Raw genomic sequence first — 13,194 nt, forward strand, 5'->3', positions numbered from 1 at the left:
TAAATATTGTTTGGCCATTTGCAGAGATGAAATTTCCCTTTTATTATAGTATATTTAAATAGTCACTTGTTTGCAAAGCACTTTAAAAACCTACTAACTATTTGTAACACTGCAAGACAGCTGTAATCCCTTCTATAAAATAGGGAAACTGAGGCTCAGAGCTGTTAAAGGACCTGTTAAGTCACGTGTCTTAGTGATAAGCTTTCAGATAAGAATCCAGGTTTCTAACTTCTGCAGCCTATCTGCTCTCTGCTGTATCTTCCTGGATTTATACTCCATGGAAGCAAAGATTTCTCTTTATATAGAAGAATATGTTCCCCCAAATGAGCTTCAATTGTATTGTAAGCAAATTTCACTGTGATTTGTAAATTTTGAGATGAGTTCAGGTAAACCATTCATTGCCTCTCTGAGTTTTGCTTCTTATTGTAGAATCTGGGATGTTTTGTTTTTTAAGTTTATTTATTTATTTTTGAGTGAGAGGGAGTGGAGGAGGGGCAGAGAGAGAGGGGGAGAGAGAATCCCAGGCAGGCTCTGAACTATCAGTGCAGAGCCCAATGCAGGGCTCAAACTCAAAACCCATGAGATTATGACCTGAGCTGAAGTCAGACACTTAACCAACTGAGCCACTCATGTGCCCCTGGGGTGTTTTTTAAATTGCCCTCCTTGGAGCTTTGGGGATTCTGATGAGCCTCTGGGGAAGGAGGCTGCTGTGGGCAGGAAGCAGAGGCCGTGTGCATGAGATCCTCAAGCCCACTTTAACTAAAGTAGCTTTGCTTTAAGCTGTACTCTATATACCATGTAATTATAGGGAACAAAATTGAAGGGCATCACATGGGAGAGAGATTGGGGTTCTGTTGCTTAAGAAAAAAGGCCTGAACTATGGGACTCTCAGATGATGGTGCTCATAGTAATGAACCTGGACTGAGCCCATGAAGGCTTCATCTGCATGACATGCAGGATTGTTTTCTCCATGTTATCATGAAAACTGAGACTTGGAGAAGGTCAGAAATCTGACCGAGATCACATAGCTCAGAGAAGGAGAAGTTAGGATCTGAACTCAGACCATAGGGCCTGTATACTTGTCAGCCCCTCTACCAGAAACTCCTCCGATCACCACCCCTCACCTTCATTCTCCTGGTTAGTTCCTACCCTCTGTAGGATCTCAGCTCACTAACACTTGCACAAGGAACCTTCTCTGACCCACCCATCTGAGTCAATTGCCCTTTTATGTAGCCTCATATACCTCTTCTTCAAACCCAGTAGCGTAGTTGCAATTTACATTTCTTCGTAATTCTTTGATTAATGCCTGTGTCTTATGCTAGACTGTGAGCTTCATGAGGTCAGGTTTGTTTTGTTTTGTTTTTTGTTCCATCATTTGGTCCTCAATACTTGGCAGAATACATGACATATATTGGATATTCACTTCATCTGTTGGATGGATAAATGAAATGGATGGATGGATGGATGGATGGATGGATGGATGGATGGATAGGCAGATGCATACACAGACATACATTTAACCTTAGAGACAGTGATGTTAAATATTACATGTGCTGCCTCCAACTCTGACTATCAGTGATCCTAGGAGTCCCTCACTAGGGCTGTCATGGAGCAGAACTGAGGACCAATGAGGACAAACACAGGAAGCACTTGTCAGCTCATTGTAAAGGGGATCTTGCTCTCAGCCTGTGCTGGGGAAGCCTGGAATGGTCTGCCCCAGAAGTACACCAACATAAGGCTTTATAGAAAGAGCTCAATCATGGGCCAGAAAATCTTTAAGGCCTATATGTCTTGGATTCTATGATTCCATAAAATATGTTGCTTGTACAATGAATCCTTAATCAAGATATCACTGCTGTATTCCAGCCTAGAATACGATGAATTAGTGGGAGCTCATCCTGCCAACCAAGTCTCTATTTTGTCATTCTCTCCCTCAATCTCCCACTCACTATTTGTCAAGAGATGGTGCTATTAATTAGACTGAGAGTCCCTCCTCAAAAACATTTGCAAAATAACCATAAGTCATTTGAAATGTATATAAATTTCTCTTTCCTAATAATTCCTTCATAATTATCTAGACACTGAGTCTTTCTTAAAGCAATCAGCACATTTGATCCATTACTTGCTAAAGAAATATAAGTTATACAACATAACACAGTCATGGGTAATTCTACTCATAATAATGGGATTGAGGATAGATCTATAGGATATTCCTTGGTTGGGTGGTTATTAATATCAGATCAGGGGGCACCTGGGTAACTCAGTCACTTGTGTGTCCAACTCTTGATTTCGGCTCAGGCTGTGATCCCAGAGTCATGGGATTGAGCCCTGCATTGGACTCTGTACTGAGCATGGAGCCTACTTAAGATACTTTCTCTTTCTCCTGCTCCCCACCCTACTGCCCCCCACCCCTCTCCCCTGCTCACACTATCTCTCCCTTAAAAAAATTTTTTTTACCAGATTGGTGACATAATATACCATAATATCTGAGTAATCCTCTGTTGTTTGTGGGGAGTGAGATCTGAAGTTCACTAAGGACCAGACTCTAGATGCAATAAAACTGTCCAGAGCAGTTATAAGATACTTTAGAGACAAGATCCTGGACTCTGTTGTTTGGTTGATTGCTTAATGATGGATTTTTGTTTGAGGCTTCATAAGACCCTCCTCTATAATCTCTACCCACCCTGCAGCCTCCTACCCTACCAGTTCTGTACTGTCTACACCCAGACCAGCCACTCTGAACTATTCACCTCTCCTCACCCTGTCCATTGCATGTTCATGATTCTGTCTGTGCCTTTGCAGAAATGACCCTTCCCTCTTACAGGGTCAATCACTTCCTATACATGCTGTGACCAAAGCTGGCATCCTGCTGTGGTTGTATACAGCCTTCTCCCAGCAAGCAGATCGTGCATCCTCTGGATACCTCTTCACTGGACCATTTATACCTGTAACATACACTCACCAACTCAGTGTTGAAATGGAAGAGGAAAAAAGATATAAGGAATGCCCCTCAGCCAGTCCTTGTGTCATTTTGCCAGCTAGATGCTCCCCTTGACCTTCACCTGCAAAACTCCTAATCATACTTTAAGATCTAAATCTAATCTCTTCCCCCCTGCTAATGTTTCTCAATACTAAGTTATTTACAATCTGTGTCGTTCATTTAACATTTAGTGTGAACTGCTTTGTCCTGTTGGTATCCTTTCATATATAAATGTCTTAAGACCCAAGTAGATGGTTATCTAGCCAGTCCTTCTTTAGATTATTTTGGGATACTTCTTCCCCCTCACACCACCACTGAGCTGTGCACAGAACAGCCACTCTGTGAATATTTGTGTGTTGATCAAGCAACTCGTATCTTGTATCTTCCACAATGTCTGCCTCATCACAGGATAAATAATTGCTAATCAATTGATTGAGTTGGAAATGTAGCACTTCACCCACCACAAATCTTCTGTTTTGTAACGTGAGTCATCCACCAAAGTGTCAACACGTTTGGGAAGCTGCCATGTAACAGTAGAAGAGTTAAAGTTAGCTCTGTTGACTCTGGCTTGGCAGACTAAGCCAGGGAGAAAAATAAAACCTCTTCCAAATTTTCCACGCAACCAAAAAGCACAGAGCTTTGGAACTCTGTGCAAAATGAACCATTACTCCAAGTTTGTTAGAAATGTATGAGGATAGCTTGGAAGATCATGGAATCATGGAAAAGAATTGTTCAAATATGGTTAAATTCTCTGTTATAGCATTACGAGCAGGGCATCATAAAAATTCATTTGTATGAAATGCAGGGCAGCTTAGGAGACAGGTTAATGAAGTCAAAGTGAGCCATCTGGGGAGGACGGGAAGCAGTCACGTCATACCCTCCAACAGTCTGCCACATGGGTGTCAGTGATCCGGTCGGGTTTTCGTTGTTGTCGTTTGTTTGTTTGTTCTAAATATAAATGTGAGTTGCCAACCCCCATTCCTAGTTATAGTCAACTAGGTTATTTGGGCCAACTCTCCTCGTCAAATTTTTTTTATTTTAATAAAATATACATAACGTAAAATTTACCATGTTCACCACTTTTAAATGTATGATTCTGTGGCATTAAGTACCTTCATACTGTTTTGCAGTCATCATGCCATCTGCCGCCAGGTCTTTTTCATCTTCCCAGACTGAAACTCTGTCCACATTAAACACTAACTCCCCCTCCTCCCTTTCCCCAGCCCTTCGCAACCACCTCTGCCTCTGACTTCACTACTCTAGGAACTTCGTATAAGTGGACTTACATGTTTGACCTTATGTGTCTGGCTTATTTCACCTGATATAATGCCCCCAAGTTTCTTCTGTGTTGTAGTATGTATCATATTAGGGATCCATTTTTACAAATGAGAAGTAGAAACTCTGATAATTCATCTAAGGTCACTTTCTGTGTGGCCCAAAGTAGAGGCTATTTAATATTTAGGTACCTAATTAATAATACTAATTGTTAACTATAAGCCTGAACTATGCTAAACACCTAACATATATTATTTTCATGCAGTTTATTCAAAAAACCCTATGAGTTCATTATCTGTGTCTTAGAATGAGAACCTAGATCAGAAATGAAGAACTGGCCCAAGGTTAAGGTCCTCTAGCTAGGCCCTCGTGGCACTGGCTAGTCTAGATCTTGTGCCCCTCCATAAGAGATTCTATTAGATGATTTCCCCAAAACAATTTTCATATGTATATACATGCATGTGGGGGGCAGGAACATGGGCCATGCTCCCCAGGAGGCGAGAGCATGAACACCGTCCCTCCTGAGGAGCTTAGCATGAGACACTCATTGGGAAGTACCAGGAGAAGTTACAGGGATTGATGGAAATAAAACCCTGGGGGTGTTTGGAAACTTCCCTGAGGACTTGACAAGTGTTTGATGTGAAAAAGCATTTCTTGCCTGCAAAACGTGCGTCTCTGAGGAGCTCTTAAGTTGCCACCACGCGAGATGACTGGGAACTGGGGAGGGGGGCGGGGGAGGCAGGTTTGAAAGCAGCTCTACTCAAGCTGCACCCAGCAAGTTCCTTTTTCCCTGGCTCTGACTCTCCCTCCATCAAGGCCTGGATTGGAGTTGTGTTTCCCAAGGCAGTAACTGTCAGAGGCACCATCTGGTTTGGTTTCTTGTGACTGACTCCCAGGAACAGAAATCCCTCTGGGAAGAAATCGTAACCACAGCAGTGGCAGTGACAGGCACTGCTGATGCTGGCTAGCTAGGAACTGGGCGGGGGGGGGGGGGGGGGGGAGGTACCTCACTTAGAACGGCCCACCAGGGAGCGTTGAGCCTACAACCTACCATTCTGAGAATAAGAAAAGCAGACCTCTTAGTTCTGGAAAGTGTGGGGGTAAGGGATGCAGGCTAGAAAAACGTAGTTGATGGAGAGGGGCTATAAGTTGTCCAGAATGTCTGTTATAAGTCGAGGTCCACCTTCTACAAGAAGACTTTCTCAGTGGGCTCTACCAAACCGTAATCCAACCTCATGAAGCCAACTCCCTTCCTTCTTGCTTTGATCATGAATATTACTAATGCATCTTGTGTTCATGCATTAGCCTGTCAAGAAATTGCCCGCCAGATCAGGGCCCCTTTCTCTTTCATTCCATGCAGCTTGCAAATGCTGCTTGCTGGCTGGCTGGCTCCTTTCCTCTGCATGTGCATTTGCTTTAGAAACTCATCTGTCCTCTGAAGTAACTGTTGGACTGTTAGAGCTGGAAGGGGCCTCGAGCCCATTCAGTCCAGCCATCTCACTGGGGAGGCCACACAGATGTTGCTGGGGCTTGGACTAGGACCCGGGTCTCCTGCCTCCCACACCTATATTCTTTCTTTACATTAAACCAGTGATATCTCTTTCAGAGAAAACCCCAGAGCAGTTCATTAGGAAAGTGATATAGAATCACTGTATGCTGTCTTATAATCAGATTTTATTTTCTCCTCTTTTTTAGAGTATATACATATACTAAATATATACTATATATAGTATATTATATATATTTATGAAATATGTATGTATATATGAAATATTGTATATATATATGAAATATATATATGAAATATATTTCATATATACATATATACATGAAAGGTAAAGAAGAAAAAATAATTTACTTAATTTCCAGATGACTTATTTAAATGGTGCCTAATTCTGAGTGATAATTCATCACTCTCCCTGACCTGTCGTCCTCACTGAACTTTCCCAGCCACAGCTAACCAATGTGCTCATGCTACCCTTGGCCACAGGTCAGATTCGAGGCCCACAAAAGGAGATTTCAAAGAAGGATGTAAGAAATACAGGTCGTCCTCCCCGTAGTGCCATTCCTCTCCTGACGCGTCCTGGGAATAGGGGAAGGAGATGGGACAGACTAATGGTTGAGCTCTCAGGGTGGCAGCCTCCATCCTAGCAGGCTCCAGACATGCCCCACTCAGCCGGCACAACCCCAGGAGCAGGGTGGTGACCCTCACTTCACAAGGGGTTAAGTAAACTGCCCCAAGTCACACAGAAAGCAAAGGGCAGAGTAGGGACTACAACTCAGGTCTCTAGGTGCAAATTCTGGGCTCCTCTGCATTCCACCAGGCCCCTTTTCATTCTGTATTTTCAGGAGCAGCCTTGAACAGATACTCCCTTCCATTCTCCTTTTTCCATCATCCTGTTCCCTTGCCTGAGCCAACCCCCACCCCCACCCTGTGAAAGCATTCTGCACCCTCCTGATGGTGCGCGGGACATTGCCTTGTGGGGCTTCCCACTGACCTTCTGCATGATACATGCAGGAGACACATTAAAAGTGAACAGGGGAATTCCTGTTTTCTTTACTCAGAAAACGGAACCCACCCCATGGCAGCACCTGGGGCAGGAATTTAGAAAAAGACAGTGACCTGAGTAGAAGAGAGTATACATAGCCTACACCCATATCCTCTGTGCTGTGTATAGGACAAGAGAGATACGCATTATATGTGTGACATCGCACATAACCCATGATACTGGAAACAGGGAAACATCAGGTAGTTGTGTATCCTCAGAAGTAAATGAAAGAATCCAGTGTGAGGCTGACCCATGTGACAGACCAAATGGACATTATTGTGTTGAGTAGTCCCAGCACGCATAGGTGGCATCTGCAGTAACTACTGGTGGTAAATGATCTACTCCAGGATGTGTCCAGTGGCCAAGAACATGAAGTAGCTGCTCTTGTCACAGATGGAAAAGCCAACCACCGTGGGTGTTGCAGGAGCTGAGCTTTGGCTGCATCCCATGGAAGGGTTTTATTTCACATTTGGAACCTGTCTAGTTGCCAGAGTAAACCAAGTGGTTGTGTAATAGAAGTAATCCAACCCTCGCTAGCACTCAGACCCCTTGTCCCTTCTTTCCAGCGATGCTTGGTTAGCCCCACATTCTTTCAGAGTCTATTGCTGGCGCACTGTGAACTGGAGCACAGCCAGTCACCTAGCAGTACTTTTGATACTTGTTAATTTTATCACTTATTTGGTCAGGAAGAAAAGAAAGAGCTAGGGCAGGATTCCTCTTAAACATGTCTGATTTCGACACTCCTCTACTAATCCAGACTCGATCATGTGCAGCACCCAAACATCCCCTTCCATTGGTTTAAGGTTAGTTAGTGCTTCAGGAGAAGGAGGCCTGAAAATACAGGCTCCCTGCCCACAGGTGCGTCCACCATGCAGCCCAGCGCTGCCACTTGCCCACAGGGGGCTGCCCCTCAGTTCCTGGGAGGGGGGCGGGCAGCCGGACACATAGGACAGCAGAGTTCGGTGCACCTTGGCAATCACACCGGAGCAGGGAACAGGACCCAAGGAGAAGTAAGTTTCAGAAAAAGTTCTGAGCCATGTTTCCAGCTTCATGAGCCAGGTTGGATCTTGGAGAATGAGAACTGAAGGGAGGCCAGGTAGGAAAACACAAAAGATGGGAGGCTGGTTAGAGCAGTGAACCACAGCATCGTTCAGCTCCTCCGTTCATGGGCAAGCATGGGCCGTCCTGTGTCCTTTTTCTCACCAGAGGTAAGCCCCTGAGTAGGCAGGATGATCTGGATCCCTTTCACAGGCCCTGGAGAGCCCAGCCTCGTGTTACATGAGTAGTACCACATAGATGCTCACGGGGAAGCACCAGAGGAAAGAGTCGTTTGCTGAAGGAGGATGCGAGGTGGGAGTGCCGCATGGCTGATTTCAATGCAGCACCAGCCCCATCACGGAGACAAGGGGAACAGTCCTCCACTCGGGCTCCTCCCGGGTTGCTGCAGGACCTCTGCAGACCTCTGGTCCCCAGATGTGAACCTGTTGGGTCGGGACTCCCCTCACTCGCTTACCTCTGTCCAGCTCAGTGCCTGGAACGCGCTGTCTGTTCAAGAACTGAATCAGTCTCTGAGTTAGACGAGTGATAAGCCCTTGAAGCTCAAACATTCTCGGGTTCTCAATCCAAAGTCTCTGTTAAAAATCCAAGCTCCAACCAGTGACCAACTCGTTTCCACCAATATCCTAATGCAGTGAAATTCCAGCACCAAAAGAAATGTTTAGACTCTTCTTCAGACTTACTGTAAGGAAATTTGCCCGCACAAACTCCATAAGGGATATTCTCATTTCTTCTGCCTATGACTAGAAGCTATCAGGTACAGAAGAGAGAATTGTCAATGTAGTCTCTTCTCTCTTTCCGGGAAGGTTTCTTGTCTGAAGGCTGTGCCCACGTGAGTCTGGGGGGAAGGCTTTGGCAGCTTCACTCTGCCCAGCCAACTGTGTGTGGACAGGAGCTGTGACTGCACCCCTCCCCAACCCCCCTTTTATGCTCTCCCTGCAAGCCCTCTTAATTTCCCACCAGCTGTTTGGCTTTGCAACACGCCTTTTAATGGCCCCATAAGCAGGAAAGACCTTTTTTTTTTTTTTTTAATTTTTTTTATTGTTTTTAATTTTATTTTTTATTTTTTAAAATTTACATCCAAATTAGTTAGCATATAGTGAAACAATGATTTCAGGAGTAGATTCCTTAATTCCCCTTACCCATTTAGCCCACCCCTCCCTCCCACAACCCCTCCAGTAACCCTCTGTTTGTTATCCATATTTAAGTCTCTTATGTTTTGTTCCCCTTCCTGTTTTTATATTATTTTTGCCTTCCTTCCCTTACATTCATCTGTTTTGTATCTTAAAGTCCTCATATGAGTGAAGTCATATGATATTTGTCTTTCTCTAATTTTGCTTAGCATAATACCCTCTAGTTCCATCGACAGAGTTGCAAATGACAAGATTTCAGTCTTTTTGACTGTCAAGTAATACTCCATTGTATATATGGGAAAGACCTCTTAAAAAGCATCCATGTTCCAGGGATTCCCACTGTATGTCACAGTTACGCCTCATGTCTGGCTTGTTAGTCAAAGAGCAGAGCTAGAAAGGAACATGGGCTTACTCCATCTCTTGAATAGAAGGATTAAGGGCAATTCCCTTCTCAGTAGCTTGCAAGCCTTGTCACTTCTTAGGAAAAGTTAGGGTAGAAGGAAGAGGCTGGAGAAGGGAAAAGAAGACAAGGAGGAATGTGGTGGAGTGCTCAGGCATGGTAGCTAATATTGGGCTCTGAAACCAAACTGCCTAGTTTCCTTGTGTGTATTTGTAATGAGGTGAAAATTAACCATTTTTGGGGCGCCCGAGTGGCTCAGTTGGTTAAGCGTCCGACTTCGGCTCAGGTCATGATCTCATGGTTCGTGGGTTCGAGCCCCATGTCGGGCTCTGTACTGACAGCTCAGAGCCTGGAGCCTGCTTCGGATTCTGTGTGTGTCTCTCTCTCTGCCCCTCCCCCACTCATGCTCTGCCTCTGTCTCTCAAAAATAAATAAACATTGAAAATTAACCATTTTTGAAGTGGGAGGGTCATTGGCAGTTAGGACATTCTCGATGTTAGGCAGCCACACTACCTACCTAGTTCCAAAGCATTTTCTTCACCCCAAAAGAAAACCTTGTGCCTAATGTTAACCTTCACACTGCCAGTTATCTTACCAGCAAAAGATGCGCTTATTTGGAAATAACAGAGAATTACAATCTGGAACAAGCCAGCTACAGCACAATCATAGGCAAATCCAACAAACACAAGCGAAGAATATTATTTTATAGAGAAGGAGGAAGTTGAGAGGGGTTGTTTTGGACAAAAGTTCATTGCAGAGAAGCAGGAGTTCAGGGTGATGGTAGTTTCTCACTGGCTGTGTTGCAGGGGTGGTTGATCTCCTGTAGGAGATGCAGTGTACATCCTTCCCTGTTGGGACCTGTAATTGACAATTGCTTCCTGTTGAGACTCTTCTGTTGAGGTCTGTAACTGACACTTCCGTTGGAGTCTGTAGTTGACAATTCTTCTTGTAATTGACATTGAGTGGAAGGGCTCTCCCTTGTAGGCTCCCCTTCTAGCATCCCAGTCCCCTTTATTAATTTTCACACCATTAAGCGGTTTCTACCTGTACCTCCTTCCCCCACCTCTGGCAACCGCCAGTCTGCTTTCTATCATACGGATTTCCCTATTCTGGATATATCATGTGAATGAAATCATGCAGTATGTGATCTGCTGTGTCTGTGTCTGGCTTCTTTCACTTAGCATGTTTTGGGGGTTTATGCACATTGCAGCATGTATCATTAATTCATTCCTTCAATGACTAAATAATATTCCATTGTACAGGTCCACCATATGGCTATACCATATTTTGTTTATCTATTAATCCATTGACGGCCATATCCACTGTTTGGCTATGAAAATTTTCGTACAGGTCTTTGTTTGAATACATGCTTTCAGTTCTTTGGGGTGTATATACCTAGGAGTAGAATGGCTGGGTCATATGGTAATTCCATGTTTAACTCTTTGAGGACCCACCAAGCTGTTTTCCACAGTGGCTGCACGATTGCATTCCCTCCAGATGGCCTGGTTTCAAATCCAGCCCTGCCACTTAGTAGCTGTGTGAACTTGGGCAAGTTATTTTGCTCTCTGTGCCTCAGTTTCCTTATTTTTATAACCAGGACAAGAGTGCTAGGAACTCAGTGGGGTTTTGATGCTTACATGAGTTAATGCCTGCAAAGGGCTTACGGTGGTTCCTGGTACATAAGAAGCACTATATCAACGCTGCTCTCATTGAGTGACAGTGAGGGTCATGGCAGATAAAAGGTTGAGAAGCTTTTTGACCACAAAAAGGCCACATTGGGTGGTATAAAAGCATCAAAAGAGCTCTAATTCAGATACTTGGAGTTGGGCACTGAGGGCATCCCTCCTCTTGAGAAATCCATCGTCTTAACCTGGTCAGTGACGAGCCATGAGACCCTTCAGGTCTGTGACCCTGTAGTTCTCAGGGACAACCCCCTCCTCAAGGATGAGGAGACTCATGACCAATTGCCAGCTCCACTGCTTTCAGTCCTCCAACAAGCAAATGAGGACAGGAGTATGTCCTACCAACTAAAATCTTCAAAAAGAAGTTTCTAGAAAACAAAAGTAAGTCTTCTTTCTCTCCCCAGTGATGTTAGGAAAAGGCAAAGCTGGTTGATTTTCAGTTGAAGCTACTGAATTATCACCAAATATTCTGCCAAATTTTATTTCTCTCAAATTATAAAATTAATCCATATGTTTATGATTCATTTACACCTCACTCATCAAAATGTTTTATAAAAGCTGTTTGAATCCCAGGAATCCTTCTAGGGGCCTTCTGGGAAGCATATAGAGACAAGATGATAAATTTTTCCCATTCATCTTTGGTTGGGCATCCCAGCATGCAGAGTGGCCATATTACGAACTCTTCAGCTAAGTAAGAGATGCCTGAGTGAACCAACGAAAGCACATACCAACAGTTGCCACAAGGATACTTTTGCCTCACACTCAAGTTCTTCATAATTTGCAGAGCCCTGTCCCTTTCTGACTAGGTCTTTGCAACAGATTGGAAAGGTTGATGGTGTAAGTGCTATGCTGTTAACCTCTTTCAACAGAGGAGAAACTGAGACCCAGGAAAGGTGTGTCGTGGCCCAGCTGCCACTGACTTGCAGGGGGCCTCTGTCTCCCTCACTGGCACAGGGAATTAGGAGGCTAGTGGAGGTGCCCCCTGCAGTGGGCGTAACTTGACATGGCTGTGCCCTCCACCCGCAGGAAACCATCACACCCTTGCACCATCACCAGGTCACTGACAACCTGGGCCCCCAGATCCTATCACCACACTTGTTCTAGTAAATGTTGGCATCATCTTCAAGCATCTATGATTCCTATGCCCTCCTTCTCACTCCTTAACTAATTTTTCCTCCTCTAGAATCTTCCATCTCTCAGAAACTCAGGATGTTGCAGCCTCCTTCCTTGATGATGTCAAATTGAAAAAAGGCCTGTCTTCTGCACCTGGGGGAGGCAGTGTGGAGTCTTTCCAGTGGCCACAAGAGGCCCAGTGCCACTGGGCACAGTTGGGCTGTACTTTTGCAGTGGAACGCTTCTTAAGGACCCCAGCAGGGCAGGCCTTGCCTTTCCAGCAGCAACGGAAGGCCTGTCCAAATATACCTGAAACACACAGGCACACCTGTGGAGAAGCATGTTCACAGAGCAGCCGCACCAGGAGCTGTGGCTTCACGTGTCTCTGTGAAGACTAAGTTCTGCAAAAGGCCCCACTACCTGGAACTCGGAAGCATGTCTGTATGGCACAATTGTCTCTATGCTTTCCATGGCCTGTTAGAGGTGCAAACAGAGTGATACCGCTCAGCCTTTTAGGCGGCTAGAGCCCCCAGAGCCAATCCCGGCCTTGTGACTGCAGTGTGCCTTCCAAATATGTTTTCTGTGACGTGAGAAAGGTGGAGGCTTGCTGGCCTTGGCTCCTGACCATCTCTGCTTAGCAGAGTCCCCTGAGGAACTGATAAAAAGCCCAGAAACCCAGAGCCCACATCCCACCTATCCAGGGCTTGGCCCAGGAAATCAGACTTGTAAGAAACATCCTGCCCAGGGAACTTGAATGCAGCTAGTCCAGTGGAAACCAGCATTCTTGATTATTCAAGTCAGTGGTCTCCCAACCACCACCTCTCAGGAAGCCTGTAAGAGGTGCAGGCTGTTAGTGATGGTGATGTCTCTGTCATACCATGCCAGTAGGCCCCGGATCCCATCCTATTCTCCTCTGGGGTTGATCTGGTCAGAGCCAGCAACACCGTTCCTACAGGCGGCAGGCACGTCTGTCCCTCACTTACCTGCCTTTCTCTTCCATTCTCCA

At 45.0% G+C, this 13,194-nt stretch overlaps 1 protein-coding gene across 25 annotated transcripts in view; it reads left to right on the forward strand.

The window, feature by feature from the left end:
* Positions 1-13,194, forward strand: part of FARS2 (phenylalanyl-tRNA synthetase 2, mitochondrial) — a 553,641-nt gene that overhangs the window by 517,977 nt on the left and 22,470 nt on the right. The window lies entirely within an intron of this gene.

This window comes from Acinonyx jubatus, chromosome B2, assembly GCF_027475565.1.
Source record: "Acinonyx jubatus isolate Ajub_Pintada_27869175 chromosome B2, VMU_Ajub_asm_v1.0, whole genome shotgun sequence".
Taxonomy (NCBI): Eukaryota; Metazoa; Chordata; class Mammalia; order Carnivora; family Felidae; genus Acinonyx; species Acinonyx jubatus.